The following is a 27,041-nucleotide window of genomic DNA, read 5'->3' as shown; positions in this document are numbered from 1 at the left end:
ATTTGATTTTACAAGTTAGTTCCATTTTAGTTTAATTTTCCATCCTTGAATGATTTTGATTCATATTTTAATTGTCTAATTCCCATCACTGGGAAGGACTTTTCAGGAAAGGCTTGCAGGGGACTGTGTTGAGAATTATCTGTGTTGTATTAATACAGATACATGCAGTGCTGGGTCCTTCCTTCCAGAGCTCTGTGCTGCTGGCCTTTCTAGAGCTCTGCAGACGCTGCATTGCTTTTCTCTAGACTCCAGAGCTGTGTTCAAAAAGTCTGGGGCTGGCCTGTTTTGTATGTGACCTCTCTTTTCTTTCATTCTCATTCTACTCTTATGTTCTTGTATCTGTATTCAAGTTTATTATTGCTAGCATGTGGAAAACAACTTAATGAGCCCCTATTTTACAGAATATTCCTAAATAATCCTATTTTAGCTGAATGATTAAAAATTTTAAAGAAGTAAGAACACTGTACTCTTTAACAAATGCTCCCCGATAGAAACCATGAAACAGTTATGTGTCTCTGACGTAAAAGGAAACAGAATATGGGGGGAAAAAGCCACAAGAAAATGTGCCTAGAGAGGAGGAAATTGCAACATGGTAGGTCTGACGTACGACAAGGGATATTTGCATGTGTAGGTGTGCTTGTGTTATATTCCTTATAAAATGAACATGACCAAGGAAAGGCGGGTGTAGGACACAGAGAGGCATCTCACAAGTGGAGAAATTCAAGAGAAGGCACATCTTATTTCATGTAAGTTTAAATGTGAACGTTTAAGAACGTTTAAGTTTTTATGTTTTAAACACGAGATTTCTCATGAGCAATTACAGATATTGGATTAAATAAGCTTTTAACATCCTACCAAGTTATGAAATTCTTCAATGTGTTATATCTGTTTGGGGATATTGATGTCTCATCCTTCCTATTAGAGTGTTTTCTTCTTTATCAATTCCAGGAAGATGCCTTGTGCATCTTTCTGTTCATCTTATGAATCCTTTTGTCTTTCTTGGCACCTTGTCTAAAGCTATACATAATGGTCCTGAAATAAATATTCACTAAATAGCAATTTCTGGTGATTTAAAAAATATTTGTCGTTCACGCTTGATGAAATATATTTGAGAGGGCATAAACTATTGATATTTAAATGAAGACAGTAGATTATTTAAAAAATTAAAAATAATTTACAATTAGATTTATACTTAGAATTCTGATTAATGTATTTTATTATTTGAATTAAAATTTATACTTTAATAAGGGTAATTGAATAACTAAATGTCATTTTTAAAAATTCAGTTCTCTTAATTTTACTAAAAGATAATATACAAAATTGCAGTCCTAGAAACTGATTTCTATAAATTGAAAATAATTATGTTTACTAGCTGTATGATTTACTGGCTATTAATGCTAGACTTACTAAGAACTTAGGAAAATTATTATAGGCACACAGGGAGACTTAGATAGGAGTAGCATGAGTTTGAGGCCAGCGGGTGCTTTGTAGTGAGACCTCACCTCATAACAAAACACTGTGATATAAAAAGACAGAGCTGTGGCATCCAAGTGTGCTTTATGTACACGGTTAAAGATTGGTGATCACTTTCTTTAAATAGGAAGGCTAAGTATCTTTCCTAAATCAAGGTACATATTCAGAGTGACAGAATGATTTATAGGCTACTTAACTGCCTATTTTATTTAGAGAAGCATATTGTGTAAGTGATTAGTGATGTTAAAGTTGGGTTTCAACCTTGGGATATCAGATGCATTTATTTTTAGCTTTTATGCAGATATAGTCATTAAAATGTACATCTCAGTAACATTTTGAATGTCTTTCAAAACATGTTTGAATGATTTCCATTTGAGAAATAATGTGCTAGATTTGTTATTAATCCAAAAATAGTAATATAGCGTATTTTATTGATCTTTCTATGATTTTTTTAAAAAGGAGTGAAAAAAGTCACAGACTCAGTTTGTTGACATATTGCAACCCATATGTATCCTTTTCTGATGAGGAAGGTATAGCATATACCATTCCTCCAGAACATTTAGTACCAGATTTATGATTTTTCTAATTTGGTTGTAGTTTGCCAAAGAGCATGTGAGTGCATATTTGATCAGAAGCATGTTTTGCCTTGAATCAGATGAAGAATACTTAATGAGTCAGTGCTAAGAAGTGATGTGGGAGATGAAGACAGGCCTACTGAAGGGATCTTTAAATAGCTTAACGCAAACTATAATACGTAGAAAGCAACGTTATGCAAAAAGTCAATTCTTTCTTGGTTTTTCCTGCCATCACCAGCACCTCAGTACAATTCCCCCCAGCACTGGGGTGGGGGCTCACATTGTGGGTGGGGGCTCACACTTGGGTGAAGACGTTTCCAGAATTTTGTACTCTTTCAAAAGGGCCCGTTCCACCTCAGAGGGGTTAGTAGCCATGATCTCTTTAGCAAGTGTCTCTCAAAACAAGTCTAGAAATTATTGGTTAAAATTAATTCTTCTTTATGACTGTTTGATAGGAATTATCTTTTTGTTTTGACTTGTATTTCTTAGGTTATCAGTGAAGCAAAACTATTCATTTAGCCATTTGTATTTCTTTGATATCTTGCCTATTTTTGTACTTCTTATTGACTTGAGAAACTATTAAAGCCCGAGTACTTTGGGGCTTTACAAATAGTTTGCTCAATTTTTCATTTTAATTTTGTTTGCAGAGTTTTTGCCATACATATACATATTTTTCAGAAATAGCTATAGTCAAATCTAATAACCAGCCTGTGATTTTCTTTTTTGTTAACCTCTGAAATCCCCGTATTACATAGTTTTATTTATTTCTGATACTGAGATGCAGTAGGGGGGTAATCAAGGAAAGTTTTTACATTGTTTAGCTTAAATAAGCTATAAAAGATTTATTGTGTTCGACTCTACAGTTGTCAGTTATAATGACTCATTTTTAAATATCTTGATAAAAGATCAACTATCTCGCCCCAGACTAGGATGACGCTGCAAGAGCCTAGACAGTGCTCACCCACTTTCTGTTTTCCTTGGTTCTTACCCTCCACCTTTGTAGGAAAGAACAAGAGAAAGGAGACAGTTCTGGTGACATAAGAGGAACACATTTACACATGTAAGAATGTATAATTATTCTGCTTTTAGGTTAGTCCAAACTAATGTTTATTTTTCATGCTGTTTGTAAGTTTCAGTTATATTTTGAATTAATTTGGATTTTATGAGTAGCCTTGAAATCTGAATAAAATTATTCCATCTCAGAAGAACTTACATATAAACTTCAGTAGTATAGAGGGACTTACATGTAAACCACAGTAGTACATGTAAACATTTGTAGGTTTGGCTCATCAGTCAGCCATTGTGATGGGAACAAAGGTCAGACATGGTTGGGTTGGTTCTGTGCTGTTGACTCTGGAGATTTTCCAGTAATTCTGCACTTAATTACACTTGTTGACCAACTGACTATATATATTCATTAAATATATTTTTATTGACTATGAGGCAGTATTGTAAATGAATTTCAAAACCTTTATGACAAGAAATATAATGAGGATGAGAAGGTTTAGTGAAAAGATGATTATACTTGAACATAATGAGTTGAAATGCAAGATACAGGCCTCTTGTAAGGTTTAGGAAATGTTGCAGAAGAGGGGGCAAAAAGAATGTAAGATCCAGAGGAATGCTGTGAAGTGATGTCTTCTGGGTGTGAAATCACCCATGGACTCATAACAGTAGTGGTTACCTGCATGAGTCCCATCAACTTTCCATCATGGACTGGTGGGGATGGAGAGAGTTCATGAGGCCCCCCTGCAGAGCTATAGGCAGTTAATACAGGCAGGTTGCGGGGAGAAGAGGAGTCATATTCTTCAGCGATATGGCCACTTATAAGTAACTCAACTAAATAATTTCCCACCCATGTTCATGTAAATAAGCATAATTAAATGTAGTGTGTGGAGATGAAAAAAAAAAAAAAAAGACAGGTGGGGAGATGAAGGGGTTTGCCGGTTCTGTAAGAGGAATAAGAGAGGAGGGAATGTTGTCAAGGCACATTACATATTTGTATAAAATTGTGAAAGAACTTTGGAAAGAAATGCTAAGGGATATCTAAATGAAGATATAGATCTATCCAGACATAATATGCATGATTTAGATTTGGTATGTTTGAGAAATGTTTGAGATCAGTGGAGTAAAGCAGGGTATGGTGATGGCTGAAGACAGTGCCCTGGAAAGTACAGTTTTTATAGAGGTAAATGGAGAAGGAGAACTAATTGAAGCAACTGATGATGCCAAGGGTCTTCGAAGAGAAATCAGGGGACGGTATTACTATCAAAGGGAAAGGAGTATAGAATTCAAGAAGAAATTGGTCTTGACATAGGTTATGTGAAAAATTTGAATTCCTAGAAAAGTTCTAGGAAAGCCAAAGATTCTCAATTCTCCTTCTTTGTTTTTTTTAATATAATTTCTTTATCAATTCTTTGATAATTTCTTTTTAAATTACATTTTATGTTAGTTTATTTACTTTACGTCCCGAGGGTGTTCCCTACCTCCCTTTCTCCCAGTCACTCCCACTTTCGCTCCTTCTCCTTCCCCTCTCCCTTTCCCTCCAGAAAAGGGGAGCCCTCTTCCCCCTTATTAGCCCTCCCTAGCACATCAAGTTACACCAGGACTGAGCATATCTTCATCTTCTGAGGCAGGCAAGGCAGCTCTGCCAGGGGGAAGTGATTCAAAAGCAGGAAATAGAGTCCATGTTAGAAACACCCCCCCTCCACTTACCAGGTGCCCCATATGAAGACCAAGCCACCCATCAGCTACATGTGTGCAGGGGGCCAAAGTCTAGACCATGCGTGCTCCTTAGTTGATGTCTCAGTCTCTGAAATCCCCCATGGGACTGGGTAAGTTGTTTTTTGTTGGTTTTCTTATGAGGTTTCTGTCCCCTCCAGGTCCTTCCATCTTGCCCCCCAAACTTCTACAGGATCCCCAGAGCTCCAACCCATGCTTGGCTGCAAGTCCCAGCATCTGTCTCATGTGCTATTGGCTGGAGCCTCCCAGACAATGTCAAGTTAGGCTCCTGTCTGAAAGCATAGCGGAGTATCATTATTAGTGTCAGGGGCTGGCCCTCTACCATGGCGTGGGCCTCAGGCTGGGCCAATTATTGTTTGGACTTTCCCTGTATCTTTGTTCCCTCGTTATCTATTATCCCTCTTCTTGTAGGCAGGGTAATTTATGGAACAAAATGGCAGCTGATAGATTGGGAGAAAATCTTCACCAACCCTACATCAGATACAGGGCTGGTATTTTTTTCTTAGAGTTGCTATTGCTGTGATGAAAAGCCATGACCAAAGCAACTTTGGAAAGAAAGGGTTTATTGAGGGTACACTTCCAAAGCACTGTTCATTATAAAGGAAGTCAGGACAGAAACACAAACAGGGCAGGAACCTTGAGGCAGGAGCTGATGCAAAGGACATAGAGGAGTGCTGCTTACTAGCTTGCACCAGGACTAGGACCCAGACCACTCACAGTGGGCTGTGCTGTCCCCCATCAATCACTAATTATGAAATGCCCTGAAGGCTTGAGTACAGCCCAATCTTATAGAAGCATTTTTTTTTCAATTGAGGCTCCCTCCTCTCTGATAACTTTAACTTGCATCAAGTTGACATAAAACTAGCCAGCATAATTTGGATCATATTTACCTCTTCCCCCAACCACTCACAGATCCTCCCCCACCCCCTAGTTACCCAGGGTCTGTTTTCTTTTTCTTTTCTCCCATTCCTTCCCCTCGCCTCCTCTCCTCTCTCCCACTTTCCCTCTCCCCTCTCACAGTTCTCTTCCTCTCCCTTGTTCTTAAATGTTGAACCATTGAGTTCAGTCTTTGTTAGCCAAGTGGTCTTAGAAGTGGGGCCTGACCTGGGGTGTGACTGATACACTGTCACTGTTGAAGAAAATTTACTGGGGCTGAGAGATGGCTAGCCGTTGAAGACTAGGCTCACGACCCAAATATAAGAAAACTGACCATCCTACCGGCAGCTATCAGATAGCAACAGCTCCTCAACTAAGGGTCGGGACTTCATGCCCACCCGCATGCTGGGATTTTGTCTAGCTTGAGTGTCTGCACATGTTAGGTGTGCTCTCACAATCACTGGGAGTGCACATGTGCACCTGGCCTGTTGTGTCTAGAAATCACTGTGTCTTTGAAGTCACTTAACCCCTCTGGCTTTCACAATCTTTCTGCTTTCGACAGCAAAGACCCTTGACCGTTGAGGAGAGGGGTGTGATACACACCCCATTTAAGGATGCACCCTCTAAAGGTCCTTATTCTCCATGCAGTTGTGGGTCTCTGTGATAACTGCCATTTACTGCAAGAAGAAGCTTCTCTAATGAGGGCTGGCTGGTGCACGGATGTGGAGTTCAGCTCAGTCTCCACGTGTCCCAGGTCAGCCTGGTGGGTGGGTGTAGTTGATAGGCCTGGCTTAGTTCTTATCTGAACACTGTACTTGATGGTCAGGTTACTTTAAACCCGTGGGGATTTCCTACTACTTTAACCCTAGAGTACCTACATTAAATCCCGCCCCCCCCTTTATTTTACAAGTGTAACTCATTTTATAAAACCTTAAGATTTCTGCTTTAGATGAACTGTAAGAGGAACCCTAACTTTAGAGAAAATTGTGTATCCTTTTTAGAGGAAGTGTATATCCTAAACTACTTTTCTTAACATTTTCACAGTCCGTTGTCCCCTGAAAGTTGCCTTTCAAGTGTGATAATACTTTTAAGGAAAAGTATAGGACACATTAATTTCTACATCATAGAAATGATGGGAATCTTATCAAAGAAGGGGGAGATAGTAAGACCTGGAAAGGACAGGAGCTCCACAAGGACAGCGACAGAACCAAAATATCTGTATACAGGGGTCTTTTCTGAAACTGATACTCCAACTCATTGAGATAACCTAGAACCCCTGCACAGATGTAGCCCATGACAGCTCAGTTTCCAAGTAGATTCCATAGTAATGGGAACAGGGCCTGTCTGACATGAACTGATTGGCCCCCTGAAGGGAGAGCAGCCTTACCAGGCCACAGAGGAAGACAATGCAGCCAGTCCTGATGAGACCTGATAGACTAGGATCAGAAGGAAGGAGAGGAGGACCTCCCTTATCAGGGGCATGGGTGGAAAAGGGGGAGGAGAGAGGGAGCTACAGGGGGGATAAAAGCTGTAATTAATAAAAATTAAAAAAAATTAAGACAGAAAGAGAAAAAGAGAGGAAGGAAGGAAGGAAGGAAGGAAGGAAGGGAGGGAGGAAGGAAGGAAGGAAGGAAGAAAATGTGAACTGTTGCTGGACCACCCAGGGTCAAGTTTTGGCTCCATTATTTACCAGCTTGTGACCTTGAATGAGTTCTTAACCATTCATTGTCTCACTCCTCCATGTATAAAATGGGGGTATTTGTCAATCTTATGTTATATGGATATGACCAGCTTAATATGATAAAAAATAAGAAATGATGGCTTGTCTATAAGAGCATTATTGTAACATTTATGCATATATTAATGTGTGTATTAACATTCATGCATATATTAATATATTATGCATATATTAATATAGGATGGAAGGCTATACTTTTTATGAAATTTAAAAGCAGAATAAATGTGGTGGGCTTGTATATGTTAGTCTGACTTTCTTTCAAAGATTGAATTATTTTAACAATTGACTTAATGTTCAGCTAGGCAGAGAGAGCTAAGAACAAAAACAATCATATTTCAGAAACAGAAGCATTAGAGTTACGGGGTGGGAGGAGGGCACTGCTTGATATATGCTGCGCTGTTTTGTAGCTTGGAGTTGAAAAGTCTGACAGGCTGCTGTTCATGTGTGAGTGTGACAGATGAAATAGACGAATCAACACTGGCCTTTGTTTCCTAGACTGGGCAGTGAGCTGGGGTGAAGAGATTGACTGTTGACAGGAGTTAGTCATCACCTAATGTTTCAGAAGATGTCTGTTCATTGCATTTACATATTAAATATCCAGCCTTCTGAGGACTCATCAGCTGTTTTATGTAGGAGAAGCCTCATGACCGTTGGATGGACAGACTAGAGCCATTGATGAAGTGTGGCCAGGTATCGGGAAAGCCTTCCACAAGATCATGATTTATTCAGGTACTTTAATGAAATGAGGAGCTTTTGATGCTTATGGGATGTATATAGGGAAAAAGTTAACAAAATAAGTAATAGGATTAACCAGGAAAGGCAAAATTCTAGCAAGAATTTATGTGGTTTTTGTTTTGCTGTTGTTGTTTAGTTGAACGTGTGTATGGTCATGGGGATTAAACTAAAGTCTTGCAAGCTCTAAGCAAGGGCTGTAACAATAACATATATCCCTAGCCCTCTTTTTTTCACTTTTATTTTCAGATAGGGTCTCACTAAGTTGTCCAGATTGGCTTTGACTTATGCTGTAGTTCAAAGAGGCCTTGAACTTGCTGTCCTCTTGGGTGGATAGGACAACAGGCCTGTGGTACCTGGCTTGGCTTGGGCTTTTGACCTAGGCAAATCTTAACCCGTAATAGGATGGAACTAACTTCATAAAGGAGAAGGCCTGATAGCTTATTGATGTGTTTATGATGGAGAAAAATATATAGTATATATATATGTGTATATATATATATATACACATATATATGTATATATATATACATATATATATATCTTTATGAATCTTTAAAGAAAGAATTATGTTTTCTTTTTGCTTTGATCTTATTCTAAATCTTTGCTGATATTATATACACACATACCCAGATGTTTCTGTCTCCTTGGCTAAGCAGAAGACTAAGGATTTGACCTCAAACAGCAATTGTAGATCAGCCAAGAGTTACAATAGGGACAGGAGATTATAAGGGGTCTTAGAGGCCAAGTGGATATCACAAAATCAAAATATCTGTTGAAGGAGTAGAATGTTAGGATTTTATTTAGCAGAGAGCACTCAGTTTTCTACAGTGGACCCCAGAGCAAGGGTTGTTCCATGAGGATTCCTTTTCTGAGACATGTCAACAGTTCTGTATAATTAGTTTCTTAGCCCGGTGGGACAGCCATCATAGCCTAAGGGATCATGGGGACTCATGAGGTCATCACAGAGAGTTTCCATCCAGTATTCTTCCTGGAGGAGCCACGGAGAAGGTGATACTGAACAAGAATATGCTCTTCACATAGTTTCTAGTTTGTTCATATTGAGTCATGAGATGTATGTGTCCCTGAGGCACCAATTCTTCCCTTTTCTTACTCAGTTTTTGAGACAGGATCTTACTCTGTAATCTTACTCTTACTCTGTAAGACTGGCTTTGAACTAGCAGCACCCCAGCCTCAGCCTCCTGATTTCTGGGATTATGTTTTTTCCTCCATTGCATACCTGTATAATCAGTCACTCTCTCTCTCTCTGGCATGTGCAACATGAGTGTTCACATATGTGGCATATGTTTATGTGTTTGGAGGTCCAAGATTGACACTGGGCACCTCCCTTGAGCACTCTGACCTCTGACCTCATATATTGAGGCAGGGACTCTCATTTGAACCTAGAGCTAACTACTTCTAGCCAGCTTGCTCCTAGATCTCCATGTTGGTCCCCGGAAAACTGTGGTTACAGACCAGCTGCCAAACCTGCCTGGCATTTACATGGGTTTATTTACATGAGTTTTGGGGATCTTCACATCAGATTCTCAAATGAATGGTAAGCTTTTTACCTAGTCCATAGTCTATTTTTCAAAACCTTAAATTTTCTTTAAGATGTGAGTTATTTAGTTTTTAGTATAGAATAATTCTCCTTCTACTGAAGTAAGGTCGGGAATCCTTTAAGGCCCACACATTAGATATCTTGCATATCAGACATTGACAGTGCGATTCATAATAGTAGCAAAATCGCAGTTGTGAAGTAGCAATGAAATAATTTTATAGGTGTAGGTCACCACAACACGAGGAACTATATTGAAGGGTCACAGCATAAGGAAGATTGAAAACCACTGACCTAATAAATGCGGTTCTGGAATATAAAGCTTAGAAATAGATGCTGCTTAAGGCAATGGCAGTCCTGGGCCAAACCCTGGATGACTTCAAATATTCCATTATCAGATATCTTAGACTCTTCTCAGTGGACAGATTCCTTTCACACATTGAATATAGTGGAATAATTGTTCAGTATGATATGTGCTACTACAGAGCAGCTGTTTGCCAGAGCAGCTGCACGATCTCCTAGTTGGGGGTAGGATTTCAGTGGGACAGGAAGAATGAGTTAGCCTTTTTTAGGTGTAGTTAAGAGGAGCTCTTTTGGTTAGACTGGACTACATATATAGGCACAGGAGTCCCAAGAGAACAGAGAACTGTAAAGTATGCAGAGTCAGGACAAAAGATACCAACAGGTGATGAATGGGTAGGTTACAGGGTCTCCCACAGCAAAGGTTCTCAAATGTTTTGCTCTAAAATGGAACAGAGTCTTTACAGTGTAATTGCATCATTAAGTGTTAGGGGGAATGTATGGTGGGTATGCAGGATGTTGTTGGGATATGAGCTAGTACATCAGAACAGAGACTATTTTAATACACCAGGCAGAACTAGAAGAGTGGCAGCTAGTATGGAAGGGAGAAGAGAAATGGAGCACTTAGAAGGTAGAATCTTTGCATTTGGCAATACATTAGGGATAGAAAAGGGTTAAGTCTGGGAAGATTCTTAAACATCTGCACATTCCATTGCTAAAATAGGGAATGGAAGAGCACAAATAGTTTTGTTTTGTTTGATGGTATAGGCAGTTTAATTTGAATCTGTTACTCATGAAAGAGGTCTGGGCTGAAATTACAGTGGTCAGCTCCTTTGGCAGAGATGTAATCATCAGGCAAGGGAGTGAGCAAGGGAGTGTGCTGAGCTGCTAGTATAGTCAGCAGTTGTGGAGGGAGAAGCATAGGGTAGAGGGTACCAGAGCCATGATGGTGAGTGAGCCTGTCTACACTGGCATGTAGACAATGACTGCACTGCATCTCCTTATGTAGAAGTGGTTATATCCAGAAGCATCACTGGTATGTGAAGACACATGCTCTTTGTCAGCTGAGAATCCAGAAGCAATGACACCTCAGTAGTAATGAACACACTGGAGCCTATGATTAGGGTTGTACCACAACTTTCTAGGAAGAAGACGAAGACGAAGAGGAATAAGAGGAAGAAGAGGAAGAGGAAGAAGAAGAAGGAGAAGCAGAAGGAGAAGCAGAGAAACCAGATTCTTCATTTAAGGATTCAAAGAACTGCATCTGAGGTGCTTTGCTGGAGCCTTGAGAAGGAGTGAAAGGTAGAGCCTGTGGGATCAGTGAGACCCAAGCAGTACAGGCGAGTCAGCCCCATGCCCTAGAGTGGTAGTCCTATGACCAGTCATGAGAACGACTAGGAAGGAAGCAAGACTGTCAGCTTGAGGTGGGCAGTGGGCACAGGAGTATTTTAGGAGTAAATAGAATCGGGGCTCTATATGTAGAACCCTACACTTTTGACAGACCTTTGAGGGCTAGGGGTCCAGCACAAGGACGAGGCAGGTGTCTTTGCTGTGATAAGATACCATGACCAGTAGCAACTCAGGAGGAAAGCTTCAAGTCCATCATCCAGGGAAGTCAGGGCAGGCACTCGAGGCAGGAACTGGAGTGAAGCCATGGAGGAATGCTGCTGTCTGACTTGCTCGGCCTGTTTTTCTTACACATCTCAGGGCTACCTTCCCATGGGTAGTACCACAGTCAGTGGACTCCCCGCACAATCATTAATCAAGCAAAACTCCACAAACTTGTCTATAGGCTAATCTTACAGGAGCATTCTATCAGTTAAGATTCCCTCTTTACAACTATGTCTAGATTTGTGTCAAGTTGACAAAACCAACCAGTGCAAAGGCAAAATATTAGGGCAAATATTTGAAGCCAGGTACTTCATAAAAGACAGAAGAGTGGATCTCTCCTGGCGGACACCCAGAAAGTGTTCTAGTTCAGGTTACAAAGGGAGAGCATGCCTCTCTGTGGCCTGGGGGCAGGACAGTCAGTACCGATGTCATATTTCAGACTGGAGGGCAGCCTGCAGACAAGCCATAACCCGCGAACAAACTGCATCACGGCCTTGTCCTGCCAGCGCAGTGCTGGTTCATTATGGATTTTTCCCACACTTCTCCCTCAGAGGAGGGGAGAGTTTTGTTCAAAGCCCATTTGCAGCATTAGAACTGCAGGAAAACTGAGGTTGAGGTTTTGGTAATTGCCACAAGCTGTTGCAATCTTACCTTCTTCATGAGAACATTCCTTACTCTTTAGTCCTCCTTGAGAACTGAGACTTATGCTTTAAATCTCTGGAAATGGTGTGTATGCACAAAATATTTACAATTTGTACTAAAGATTTTCTCTGACACCTATTTAGACAGTCATCCTTTTAAAAACCAGTATGGGCTTATACATACCTGTTTTATATTTTAGACTATACTGCAATGCTGTTTGTTTTCTTGTTTGTATTGTCTCAGCTTTGATAGCTCTTTACTGAGCTCCTGTGTGGCATATTGGTATCATTTGCCTCCTTTTTTGCTTCTCCCTTTCTCTCTCATCCTCTTTTTTCATTATTTCTTTTTTCTTATTCTCCTCTTTTCTCATCAATTTTACTTCCCTCCCCTTCCTTTACACTCAGTTTCTGGCACCACAGAGAACTGAGGTTCATTACCTGTTCTTGTTCTTTGAACCCTTAAATAAAGAATCTGGTTGTTGTTGTTGTTCTTCCTCTTCTGCTTCTTCTTCCTCTTTTGCTTCTTCTTCCTCTTCTTCTTCTTCCTCCTCTTCCTTTTCCTCTTCTCCTTCCTCTTCCTCTTTCTTCCTCTTCTTCTCCTTCCTCTTCTTCCTCTTCCTCTTCTCCTTCCTCTTCCTCTTCTTCATCTTCTCCTTCCTCTTCTTCTTCCTCTTCCTCATCTCCTTCCTCTTCCTATTCTTCCTTCTTCCTCTTCTTCTTCCTCCTCCTCTTCTTCCTCTTCCTCTTCTTCCTCTTCCTCTTCTTCCTTCTTCTTCTTCCTCCTCCTCCTCCTCCTCTTCTTCTTCTTCTTCTTCTTTGTCTTCTTCCTAGAAAGTTGTGGTACAACCCCAATCATAGGCTCCAGTGTGTTCATTACTATTGAGGTGTCATTGCTTCTGGAGTCTCAGCTGACAAAGAGCATGTGTCTTCACATAGCCAGTGATGCTTCTGGATATAACCACTTCTAGGAGAAACATGAGTTTCTGGGGATGCTCATAAATAGTGTATTGCCACGTGGATCATCCTAGTCTCTTCCCTTGTTTATTTCTAAACTCTAAAGAGTAAACTGTCCTCTACTATTTGCCATCCTTTCTTTTTTCCCTCTCTCATTTCTTGTTAGTTCTTTTAGAGTTCCATACAATGTATTTTGCTCGTATTCACCCACCTTGCCCAACTCATCCCACATCCAACCCCCATTCCCTACCTACCCAACTGTGTGTCCTCTCTGTCCCCCTTCCCTCTGTGTGTATAATCTGTGGTGCCTGTACAGTCTTGTATGTGTAACCTTCCAGGGAAGGTGGCTGAATGTGCCATGAACCACAACCTTAAAGAGTTTTCTTCTCGAAGCAGCAATCAATCACCTGTAGCTCCTTAGCTAAGGATGAGACTTCATGCCTACCTCCCGTCTCCATGCTGGGATTTGGTTTGGCTTGAGCTTGTTCCATTCTTGTGTATGCCCAGAAAATACTGTCTCTTTATTATCATCTACCATCTCTGGTTCTTACAGTCTTTCAACTCCTTCTTCCACAATGATCCATGGTCCTCAAGAGGAGATATAATGAGATGACCCATGTAGGACTGAGTATCCCTTAGTCTCTTATTCTTTCCACCTTGACCAATTGTGGTTCTCTGGTTTAATCGCCATCTACTGCAGAGACAAGGTTCTCTAATGAGGGTTGAGACATGTGCTATTGTATACTATTTATGAGTATAACAATAGATCATTAGGAGCCATTTCTTGGTCATTCAGTTTAGTGTACATGCATAGCAGTGTCAAAATTGCTGATCTGTACCTGTTCATCCGAACACAATTAACAAAAAGGCACTATGTGCGTTTTGCCTTTAGTTTTAGAGATACCATTTATTCCTAGAATTGTTGGATTACATCCTGCATTCCATCCTCACCTAACACTTTAAGAATTATTTTTTTTCTCATTAACTTCCTTGGGAAGTAGCTTATCTACTATAGACCTGTTACTTAAAGTGGATAGTTGGTTGTGTTATGCTATTTACATACACTGCCAAACTGCAGTACCAGCATAATCATAGTATTTATACTGACTTTCCTTAGAGAACCTCTGAATCTCTGTAGTCCAGTCCTAGCTCCTGGCAAAACTGCTGTGTTTTTGATAGCCGTTTGGTATTAATTTTACTTATTTTTTTAAACTTTCATTTAAAATGGGATTACACCACTTCTCCTATTCTCTTTCCTCCAACCCCTTCCATACTTTTCTACTCCCTCTCAAGTCCATGGCCCCTTTCTTTGATTGTTCTTGATGTATACATGTGTGTGTAAATATATGCATACAACCTGATGAGTTGGTTTAATGCTGCTTGTGTGTATGATTTCAGGGCTGACCACCTGCCTTTGAATATCAGTTAGGTGGCTTATCCCTTGGAAAGACTAATCCACCCATTCTTAGCAGTCACTAGTTGCCTGTGTTCTTTGTCTAGGGGTAGGACTCTCTGAGATTTAAAAGTCAGCATGTCTGTTGGTGGTATCATTGAGTCTTGGTTAGGCAACTTTTTTTTTTTTTTTTGCGGTATTATAGGTGAAGCTTCCCTCCCATTTTCAGAAGATAAAATATCACAGCTGGCTTCCTAGTCTTTCTTCCCCCTCTTCCATGATGTTCCCTGAGCTTTAAGTGTATGAGATGTATTGTGTGTCCATTAGGGCTAGGCACTGCATGATAGTTGATCCCTGCATTTTAACCAATTGTCTTTGCTAATAGTCTGTCTGCTGCAAACAGAGGATTCTTGGTTGAGGGGAGACAGCTACAGATATCTGTGGGAATAAGGATAGTTGTAGAATGCAGTTAGAAATTGTACTGATCTAAAGTGGTGGTACTAGGTTCTCCCCTAAAAGCCATGATCTCAGTAGCTCTGGGTGGTTGGCTTGTTTTCTAGGAGCAGGCATGATTTTCTTCCTGCTGTTTAGCCTCATTAGATAGCTGTTAGTTACCACCACTCTGAGTGCTGCTGTTGCCCCTTTAGGAGTCTCTTGGCATGCAGTGCGTTGTGTAATTCATAGGTGTCATTACTATGTAGAACTGTTGATCTCTTCCTCCCTTGGCAGTTTACATGACACCTTTTGCTAATAGGAAAGCTAGTCATCCAGAAGAGACCTTCAGGTCACATCCAGCTCAAATATTCCTAGTCCTGGGTCCAAAGTCTGTGGTGTTTCTGCAATAGAGATTTAACCTTCAGCCTTTGAGAGGCAACCACGGGCAACAAAACAACCTATATTGATTTATGAGTCTCTTGGACTACCCTAACCAACTCAAGAGGAGGTTTCTTGTGCCTGGTATTAGGGTTTTGGTTAGATAGTCTATGGCTCATGTGGCAATTATTGTCAGTCCAAGTGACATGACATGATTTCATTTAAGATCTGTGTATCTATCTGTCTGGCTCTCTGTCTGTCTGTCACCTATCTATCTAATGTATGATATATAAAATTTTATGTAAATATAAAATATCCTTATGGCTGTTTTCAAGCATTCTTACTGTTACTTGTTCTTCCTTTCTCACCTTCAGTATTGCACTTTATATGAAAGAGATGATAAAATGTATATCCTCTTTTCCTGGCTTTCACTTAGTGTAATTAGCCAAAGAGTCACCTTCATTCTATTGGATATCAAGAGTTTTGTTTTAATGTGGAGTACACTCTACCCTTTACTGATGAACACTTACTACTTTTCACATGGGGCTGTCATGAGTGAAAGTACTATAGACATTGGTGTGCAGCCTTCCCCAGGCATATATGTTTATTATGTAAGGGAAACATCTAACTTTTATAAATTGCCACATTTTCAAAATGGCTATAGCATTTCATATTGCCACCAGCACATCTTTGTCAAACTATATTATGGCAATTTTTAGTGGTATCCCATTGTAGTATCCTATGTTCACTAGCCATTTTTATTTCTTTGGGAAGTGTATGTCCAAAATTTTAGCATATTTGAAAATAGATGTTTTGTCTTCTTATGTATAAGAATTTTTACTTATTCTGAGATTTATGTTATGAACTTTCATGTTATGGCTTGTCTTTAATTTCCCACTTTTGTAAGGACAAAAGAAAGATTTACTGCTGACAAAATCCATTGTATTTTGGGAGGGTCATTCTATTTGTGTCCTAAGAAATCCTTGCTTACCATAAGGCCATAAATACTTTTTTTTATATTCTTTGTTTCTCCTGTGTTGGTGGATAAGAGGAGCTAGGGACCAAACCTAGGACCTTGCATATACTAGGCACAATTTCTACTACTGAACCACGTCCTCACACCTCCGTGGTCTAGTATAAGAAATTGATGCTTTTATCTTTGCATTGGCTTTATGTCTATGTTGGCAATTCTGTGCATAAGGAAAGGTAGATTTAAGTGTATATTGCCTCCCACTCTCCTGTTGGGATTCATTTGGAACTGTATTGAGTCTTCTGGACCAATTTTCAGAGCATTGTATGTCTTAACAATGTGCAGTCTTTTGATGGATGAACATGACATATTTCTCAGATCATGGAAGCCCTAAAAGAATTCTCTTAGCAACACTTTGTGTAAAGCAGTGCAGAGCCAGTCAGGCCTTTTGTTGAACTGACCCTTACGTGTTTTATGATTTGGGTGCTATTTTAAGTGGAATTTCTAAAATTTTCATCTTTTAGTTACTTGCTGTTACACATAAAACTACACTTGACTCTTGTATATTAACCTTCAATTTTGGGATCTTGCAAGATGATTGTGGGTTTAAGTAGTTGCTCTGCAGAGTCACACGATCTCCATGTAAATTCTGTATTTTCTAGAAGTAGAGTTTTGCCTTTTCATTTTCAGTCTCTTTACACCTTCCCTCCCTCTCTCTTCCTTTCCTTTCTCCCCTTTTTTCTTCCCTTCCTACCTTCTATTTCTCATTTCCTTCTTCTTGTCTTTCTCTATCTTTGCCTCTCTTCCCCTCCTGTTATCTTACTGCAGTGGAGCCCCCAGGCAATGTTGGGCAGAATTGGGGATAGTATGGATAGTCTCTGATTCTAGAAAAGGCTGTTTGGTGTTATATTATTAAGAGTGATAACCCTGATAGGATTTTTTTTCTCTCTTTAAAAAACAATACTGGGGGCTATGTTTATGTGTGTGTGTATGTGTATGTATATTATATGTATAAATGCGTATACATATATACAAGGTTCATATGCCCATGCATTTGTATACAGAGGCCAGAAGAAGACATGAAGTATCTTTTCTCATCACTTTCCATCCTATTTCCTCAAGGCAGCATCTCTCACTAAAATTGAAGCTCTCATTGTTGGTGAGGCTAGCTGGCTGATGAGCTCTCAAGATCTGCCTGTCTCTGCCCCAGATGATGGAATACAAGCACATGCAGCCCACCATGCCTAGCTGGAGTGAGTGCTGGAGGTCTGAACTTGCATCCTCATGTTTGCATGGCAGGTGCTCTTACCCGCTTACCATCCCTCCCAACCCCTCCTTACTTTTTCTTTCTTTATTATTTTTATTAATTACAGTTTATTCACTTTGTGTCTCCCCTGTAGCTCCCTCCTTCCTCCCCTCCTAATCCCACCCTCCTTCCCCTTTTTCCACCCATGTCCCTCCCCAAGTCCACTGATGGGGGAGGTCCTCCTCCCTTCCTTCTGACCCTAGCCTATCAGGTCTCATCAGGAGTGGCTGCATTGTCTTCCTCTGTAGCCTGGTAAGGATGCTCCCTGCTCAGGGGGAGGTAATCAAAGAGCAGGCCACTGAGTTAATGTCAGAGACAGTCCCTGTTCTCATTACTAGGGAACCCACTTGAACTTCCATGGGCTACATCTGTGCAGGGGTTCTAGGTTATTTCCATGCATGGTCCTTGGTTGGAGTATCAGTCTCAGAAAAGACCCATGTGCCCAGATTTTTACAGGGCATATACTCACTCATAAGTGGATAACAGACATATAATATAGGATAAACATACTAAAATCTGTACACCTAAAGAAACTAATCAAGAAGGAGGACTCTGGCTAAGATACTCAATCCCCATTCAGAAAGGCAAAGAGGATGGACATCGGAGGAGGAAGAAGACAGGAAACAGGATAGGAGCCTACCTCAGAGGGCCTCTGAAAGGCTCTACTCTTCAGGGTATCAAAGCAGATGCTGAGACTTATAGCCAAACTTTGGGAGGAGTGCAGGGAATCTTAGGAAAGAAGGGGGAGATAGAAAGACCTGGAGAGGTCAGGAGGTCCTCCTTACTTTTTACCTGCACTTTAGATCTTCCTTAGGTGAGGAAGATCTTTGTTTCCAGGCTGGTGAAAATTTTTAACCACAAATTTGGTTTTCAATGCTTTTTTTTTTTTTTTTTTTCATCTATGGCTTTTCTCTTTTATTTGGTTACTATGGTGAATTAAATTGATTTAATTTTGAGTGTTGAACTAACTTTGCATTCTTGTGATGAATCTCATTTGGTTGTGTTTCAATATCATATTGTTAGATTTAGTTTGCTGGAATTTTATTAAGGATTTCATGTCTATATGCATGAGGAATATTGATTTATGGTTTTCTTGTACTTTTTCTCTTTTCTGTTGGTAAGATAGTAACCTGCCCTATTTTCTATTTTAGATTTCTTATATAATACTACATATCATCCAAATAGCATAATTTGCTAAGTTATCTGTGGCTTCAGTATCTTGTGTATTAGATCTTTCTTCCCTTTACTTCTATTCATATTAGCCTATGCCTCATTTCTACCTGTTAGAATCTTTCATTATTTAGGTTAAGTGTCATCTTTTAACCTGAGACTTCGTGTATCTTTCTCAGATTGAGGCCTTTATCTCTGATTTTTTGAATGTGTACGAAGTTCATGTAGCTCTTTTCACAGTATCTATGGGTTATAGTAATTTCTGATGCTGCTTATATAATTATTCCACTATACTGAGTTGTACAGTTGTGATATTAACAATTGAGGGTTTTTCCATTAAAGAATCTAATCAGTATATCACCTTAGGCTTATGTTATATACACAAGTATTATTGAATGAATACATGTTTATAAGTAATAATGTAGATGATTGGCTTGAGTTTCTGAAGACTCTGAAATGGAAAGCTGACAATAAATTAAATGAATTGAAAATTTTAATGTATAAGACAGTTATTAATACTCATATTTTCCTGAGAGAGTTTAGAAGTTTAGATTTCTAATACTTTATGTAGGAATGTTAATATTATTCACTGTAATAGAAGACTCCAGTCATCTCAGTAAGAGGAAATGTTCCTCCAGTTCAAACCTTTAGATTCTACCCCCTCTCCTGTCAGCTCTTTTTCTTTGCTCTCTGGATTTCTTAAACTGGTAGCTGCCCTTTGTCCAATGGGAGTTAACATGCTTCTCCCTATAATATTTATTTGTTTTTTTTTTAAGACAAATTCAGCAGAAAGATAGAAGACATAAAAAAAAAAATACATGTCCAGTCTCCATGCTCTGTTAGAGATTCAGAATTTGGAGAGTTTTACATAGGCAATATAATGAAATTATATATTATTTAGTTTATAAAATTATATAACTTTATAAAATAAAGGTAAATTCTATGTTACGTTGCATTCTTAGTGGTGTCTTGGCTAGACCTCAAACATTAATACTTCTTTAGTGAAATTCTATTCATATAAAGTAGAACAGATAAATATTATCCAAAGATAAGACTTTACCACCAAATCAGTCTTAGTACGTAATGGATATTGCAGTGTTACAATCCCAATGGATAAGGGATTGTGAACTGGTTTCTGTAATATATATTGTTTATTGTGTTAGTTTCTATACTCATTTCTGTCTCCATGCCACTTCTGTTCCTATGCCATTCAAATGTCTGTGGCTTTGCCCAAAGGTGTTCTAGTTGCCAGAGCAGACACTGCTTGAGGGTGAGATAGCCCTGTGATTTTTAGGAGCTAACACCCCAGAGTAACTCACCGTCAGGTAGTGGTGGGATTTAGTAAGGACACCAGCTTCTAACAGCTCAGGTAGGAATCGCTGCAGCTTGTTCTTCTGCCTCTTAGAGGGTCCCAATCAGAACGAGTCTCATTTGGTTAACATGTAATCCATATAACTTGTACTGTTTGCGTTCCTGTTTTCATTTCCCTACTCTCTTACTGGTGCTTCTGAAATCACTTCCAAATATATTACTGGCATTCAAATCCTTGTCTCAAGGTCTGCTTCTTAGAGTAACCCATGCTAAGACAGGAACCTCCACAGAACACAGATCTTCAATTTAGGGTCTTTTTTTTTTTCAGACTTTTATGTGTTTGTTAACCATATTTGTGTGTGTGTGTGTGTGTGTGTGTGTGTGTGTGTGTGTGTGTTAAACTTCATCCTATTAATGTAGAGTCTTATTACAGGAACACGTCCGTGGTTTCTGACTCTCACTGTGGATGTTTACAGATGCAGTCGGCCTTCCCATTGCTGCTGCCCAGGGTTCCAGTCCTGCTTCTCATGTTCAAGTCCACTGTCAGTTTAACGTCATAGCTAAGGTTTTTTTTTTGTTTTGTTTTGTTTTTTAAGCTGGTAATGATTTGAGATATTTGCCTCAAATTCCACATAAAAGATTCTTCTCTTGCTTTGACCTTTAATGCACAAAAAATTTTGTCTACAGATTCCCTACAGATGTCCATGGGGAGATGAGCATTTGGTCTGAAGAGACTTTCTCTTCTCATTTTCAGACTTTTGTCATGTTGAGTGTAAAGATGAGTTTCACCTATTAACAATGAAATTCATTGATAGAGGGACTGAAATCATTAATTATGTTATAGCTCCTTATCTTTTTCTGACACATATTGCTGTGGGCAGAATGTGTTAAAAATGTCTGCTCAGTAGTCCATTACAGAGGCACAAGAATGCTTTTACATGACTGCAGTAAAGCGGCAGATGCTTCTTACTGACAACTTCTCAATTCATTTAGAAAACAAGTCAGCTCTGGATTTGGGTTTTTTTTCTATAAATATGGCAACTGTGTACACAAATGATCCCAAAGATGTTGAAATCACCAGTATAATTTTTTAGAGTACTAGAAATTAGTTTAAAAGCCTCATCTGATAGCATTTTAATAAAATCAGCATTTTTCTTACTATGCAAATAATTCTTTGTCATTATCAGGAACCAGAAAAAAAAAAAAAAACAAAAAACAAAAAACAAAACATTGATTCAGTATTATGAGCTTAAATTTCTTTTGTTTTCTTCTTTGGAAACCTATGTTGAATGCTGATTTTTCATTAGCAATGTAGTAGAAGAGGTGGTACTGTCCCATATGATAACAGGGACACATGGGGTCTAGCATTTGGAAGAAAAACAGGCTCTTTCAGAAGTAAGTCCTGTCATCTTAGGGAGGTTAGAAGGGACTTGTGATATCCACAGACCCTTTTGTGCAGTTCCCACCAGGGCTTGCCTCTCCTCAGTAGAGTGGGCAGACCCCACAGGGCATATTCAAAGGGTTCCAGGAAAGCCACCGTCACCTCCCCACACACCACAGTGTGGGCTAACAGACTGCATGATTGGTGCTTCATGAAGACATCTGTATTCAGGAAACTTTAACTTAAGGCAAAGACTCTTGCGGGGATTAATATATGCAGGCTATGCCATTTACCGTGGGTGATTTTTGTTAAACTTCGTGTGGGGAGATCAGATGAGAGGGCTGTGAGAGTCAAGGAGATGAGGCCAAAGATGAGTTTTGCTGTCTTCTTACTTTGCTGAGCAATAGTCTGGGTGCTAGTGTGCTTGCAAAACTACCCACTCAGATACGTGGAACAGCACAAAAGCTGTTGTTGTGTTTACATCACTGACAGTTGAACATGCATTTGTGTTAGTGTCTCTGCTTCACTCATTGGCCAGGGACTCTGGTGCCCTGGGTTATCAAAACATCCAAAAATGCACTGAGGGCCAGACAGTAGCAGGGAGGCCCAGATCATGACCGTGTGTGTAGCTCAGTGCAGTGGACCTCTTCAGTGCCCTTAGAAGGACAGTCCTTGTTTGTCATGTTCAGTTAATGCAGCTGCTGTTTCTCAAACTTGGAGCTTTGAGTGATTCCTACAAAGAAACCCAAATAAGCAAAACCAAGGTGTAATAGGAAAATGATGTCTGAGATTTTTCAAAAATTGCCTGCCAGCGTTTGAAACTGTAAGTCATTTTAGACATGGACATATTTACTCCGAACGACTGACTTCTCTCTGTGTATACTGCACCTAGGGGTAGTGTGAGGCAGCCGCTGGCTAGAAATCCCTGAAGAGCCTAGAACATGAAAGACCAACCTTGCACAAACATAGCAGGGCACACCTGTTCACACACTTGCTGTGCCCCGGCATCACGGCATGGCAGACTGCAGGCTTGTTGGCGTGATTTCTGTGCCCCAGGACATCCAACTGGTGGCCAGCACATGCCTGTTCTCATACCTGCCGTGTCCCAAGGCTGCCACCTGGTATCTGGGTACACTGTTCACACCTGTGCCATGTCCCACTGCCACCACAGACTGACCCGGGCTTGCCTGTTTGTACACCTGTACAAACACCTGTACACAGGTATATATAGGTATGCATAAAGATGAGAAAGAAATTGCTGCTGGTGGCAGAAAGACATAGGAGCAAAGCAAAGTGCACCCACAGGCCTTACAGTGGGCTGCAGCAAGAGTTAGGAAGAAGTTTGGATGGTCCCAGAAAATAGTAAGGGATCCTCAGTGATGTCATTTTGATGCATTTGCACAAAAACAGGGGCTAATAACCTGCCTGGAAAGGTCGTGAGATCATTGAAATAAACATGATCTCTGGAGCAGGGCAATTAAGATATGCAGAGGCTCAAGGCTACAGAAAACTCAATTTATATACATGGAAGACCTGGAGAAAATATTATAATCTTACAAACCAAATTTATAAAATAGGTGATATTATATACATTCTGAAGATGAGGAACATTTTCTCTGATGGCATATGTTATAATTATCATCTTACATTGTTTCATCTTCACATTGTCTTTACTTCAAAGTGGAATATTGTTCCTGTCCTCTCTGATTTCTAGACCTTAGGGCCTGGAAAACATTGGTGTCCTGCCTAGTTAAAAGTTTTTTTAAACTTTTTATTGATTCTTTGTGAGTTTCACATCATGTACCCCAATCCCACTCATCTCCTTGTCCCTCCATATCCTGTTGTACCCAGCTCACAAACCCCAAAAGACCAAGAATAAATAGACTCCACTGTAAATACGTAAGATTTTTTTATTACAAGTTACAAGCTGCAGCTTGGGCTCACACCCCCCACGGCCAAAGCAGTGAGAGCCGAGAGCCCCGTGCTCAGGTTAGTTGGGTGATTTAAAGATTCCAGTCCCTCCCAACACACCCAAAGTAGGGGCGATTCCTGCCTGGCAAGCATCTATTGGGCAAAAGGCAAAGGGGATGTTGCATTTTTAATTGATTGGCTTTAGGAAGGTCCCCAAACCATTAATGATCTAGTGTCCCTCCCTAGGGGCATGGGCCAGTTTCCTAGCAACTTTATGTCTAGTGGGCAGGAAAAGAAGGTAGGGCATTACTGGAAATGTCTCCACCTAGCTAGTTCAGGCCTTAAACATTAAAATAGCCATTTTTAATCTTTTGGTCTCTCAACCCACCCTCCACCCTTTCAACCTCCATCCCAAAAGAAAACCAAAAAGAAAAGTTACATATAAACAAACATTTCTCTGTGGAAGCTGTGATGTGTCACACTGTATACCCTTTTGCTCAGTTTTAATTGCAAATATTCATTGCAATGAGTCATTGGTCAAGTTTGAGGCCTCTGTCTTCTGCTACACCATCAATACTTCATCCTCACTGAGACTTCTCTCAACTATCCTGTCAGTTGCCCTGTGTCAGGGAGATCCTCTACCCCTTCATGCACTCCAGCAGTTCATAGATGGAGTATATGTTGGGTGAGCCAATTCAAAGCCTCGGATCTGGGGCCGGGTGCTCTCCTGTGCCTGCACCACCAGGGCCAGCTCTCCTGCTTTGCCCAGGTGAGAGGCGGAGCCAGCTCTCTTAAAATATGATTAATTCATTTCTCTCTCCCTCTTTTCCCTCCATCCTCTCCCATGCCATCCCCTTTCATGCCATCTCAAATCCATGGCTCCTTTTTCTTTAATTATCATTGTTACAAATATGTGTATACATAAATATATAAACAGAAACCTCCTGAGTCTATTTAGTTTTGCTTGAGTGCATAATTTCAGGGCTGACCGCTTTGCACTGGATAACTAGTAGGGGCACATCACTAGGGAAGACTTGATTTTTCCCTCCCTGTGGTTATTAGCTGCTTTTTTGCTTAAATGTGAGGCCTCATTAGTTTTCCCTCTTCCAAATTAGCATGTCTCCTCATGTTGTTATTGATCAGGACTTATTTAGGGGCCATTTTTTTGTTATATCATGGTTGAAGTTTCCCATGAAACACATCTCATGCTGCCTATTTCTATATAGCTCTCAAGCTAAAAAAAACATGGTATAAAAATCAAAACAGTATTTCTTGATACATTAAAATTATATTAAACTTAAATATTAGTATCTATAAATAATCTGTTGGAAAAAAGCCAAATTCACTAATTTGCATATTTCTAGGCTGCTTTCATGCTTTCAGCATTTTGATAGTGTACAAATCCTGAAGTTTTTACTACCAGCCCTTTAAGAGAATGTTTTATGACCCCTTGTTCTGAAATATAGAGATACTCTGAAACATTTGTTGATGAACGAATGAGTTAATAGTAAACTTTCTTTTTGCCAGACAGTTTTATACACTGTCCTATTTAATATCGATTGAATAAGTGGACTATCTTTGTCAGTTGCTTTGTCATTGCTGTGAAGAGGCCCTCTGACCATAGCAATTCTAATAAAGGAAAACATTTAATTGGGGCTGGCTTATAATTCAGAGGTTTATTCCATTATCATCATGGTGGGAAGAATGTTGGAATACAGGGAGACATGGTCTTAGAGAAGGAGCTAAGAGTTCTGCTTCCAGATCTGCAGGCAACAGAGAGAGAGAGAGCCAAGGGCCTGGGCTGGGCTTTTGAAAGCTCAAAACCCGCCTCCATGATGCACTTCCTCCATCAGGGTCTCACCTCCTAATCCTTGCAAATATTGCCACTCCATATACATTTAAATATATGGACCTAAGGGGACCATTCTTACTCAAACCACCCCAGGGACTGTAGGAGTGAGGGCTTTTGTTTAACAACTAAAGAAATTGAAACTTTGATCGCCATGTCTCACCAGAGCGGAGCCAGAAGCACCACTCAAGTTCAAACCCACATTCCATGTCCTTTTTCTCTTCTACTTGCATTAAAATCTTGGTGTTTTTATCTGAGATTTATGGAGTCTTCTGGCAATCCAACAGAAAGATGAGATTTTCATTTTGCTCTTAACATATTTAAGAGCAACACCCACACTTTTGCCACAGCATAAACACTGCCCCTAAGGCATGGTAGAGACTCTTGGAAATCATTGTAGAGTTCTTCTGGTAAAAAGCAAGCAAGCAAACAGAGCCCAGGCTTGCCAGGCTAAAGGAGTTTTGAGGACAGGACATAGTGAATATTTTTCTGAAGGCTCCTTAGCAGAGCTCTTGTGACACCCGTGCTGCTGCTCGTGAAGGTAGTGAGAGGCTTGCTTCAAGATTCCTGGAGGTGCCGTGGTGCCTGCCTTTTGGGTTGCCGCAGCCCGATCATCTTTGCGCTTGCAGTTTTCTTCACTCTTGCTCATTTTTGAATTCGAGTATAGAACTTTATTCATGTGAGGAAAAAGCGTGCAGTTGCTTCATCATGACATCTGAAATCTTACTGCTTAAGTTCAAGGACTGCTAGATTTCTCTAGAAAATGGCTCTAGCTGAACTTCAGCCTACTGGATTTAACTATCACCCTATTAAGGCTTAGCATTTCCTATCCCCTTGGGTAATTTAGTTTAACATCCTAGGATGGAAAAAATAGAAGGGTGAAAGGAATTCACAGAGTGTACACTCAGGCCTTTAGTTAGTCTCTGCTTATAAAAACACAATAAAATTACCTCCTTTGGGTGGATTTTTAGTTGTCGGCAGGTGAATGTCTATGGACCACTGTTTATTTTTGTTTAGAGAGTATTACTGGTGTGTAGTTGAGTCCATTTTCAAAGGTTTATTTTTTTAAATTCTGTGTGTATGTGTGTACACCTGATAGTGCGCCCATGAATTCTAGAAGAGGGCATCAGTTTTCCCGGAGCTGCAGTAACAGATGGTTGTGAACACTTGGCATGGCTGCCGAGAACTGAGCTTGAGTCCTCTGTAAGGGCAGTATGCACTCTCAAAGACTTGAGTCCATTATTTATGGGCTGTTAGCACCTCTTTGATGGTATAGCTGGACCCTCCTACAGCCTGAACTATTGATTGTCTGACCTGTAAGAAAAGGTTTCGGGTCTGAGAAACTAGAGCTAGGAAATAGTAAAAGGATAACATAATATAAGGAAGGGGAATCTGAAGATAAAAAACTCTTCAGATTTTGAGAAGATATTATATAATAAACAATAACTCTTGGTTCTTACTTTTTCCCAGAGATAAATTTAGTGGAAACTGATTGACTATGTAGCAAGGTAACAATAAAGAATTCTCTGGATCTTCAGAATGCTTCATAAGGCAAGTCTCCTATAATAGTGGGTACAACCATGGTATGAAATTTATTCCTGTGCTTTCCCAAGTTCCGCTATTCATGACACATGTTAATTAGGATTATCAGCCACAAATCTGATATAGAATATAGGAATTAATAGAAAGCTACCCAGTAAGCCATTGATGGCCATTGTAAAGAATAAGAGGAACAGG

General features: G+C 40.0%; 1 protein-coding gene across 4 annotated transcripts in view; it reads left to right on the top strand.

Annotated features, from left to right (window-relative positions):
- Atg10 (autophagy related 10) overlaps positions 1–27,041 on the top strand; it is a 238,104-nt gene that overhangs the window by 125,312 nt on the left and 85,751 nt on the right. The gene's annotated exons all lie outside the window — the stretch shown is intronic.

Source organism: Psammomys obesus, unplaced genomic scaffold (assembly GCF_907164565.1).
Source record: "Psammomys obesus unplaced genomic scaffold, mPsaObe1.curated_primary_1811, whole genome shotgun sequence".
Taxonomy (NCBI): Eukaryota; Metazoa; Chordata; class Mammalia; order Rodentia; family Muridae; genus Psammomys; species Psammomys obesus.
This window is presented reverse-complemented; position numbering and strand designations above follow the sequence as displayed.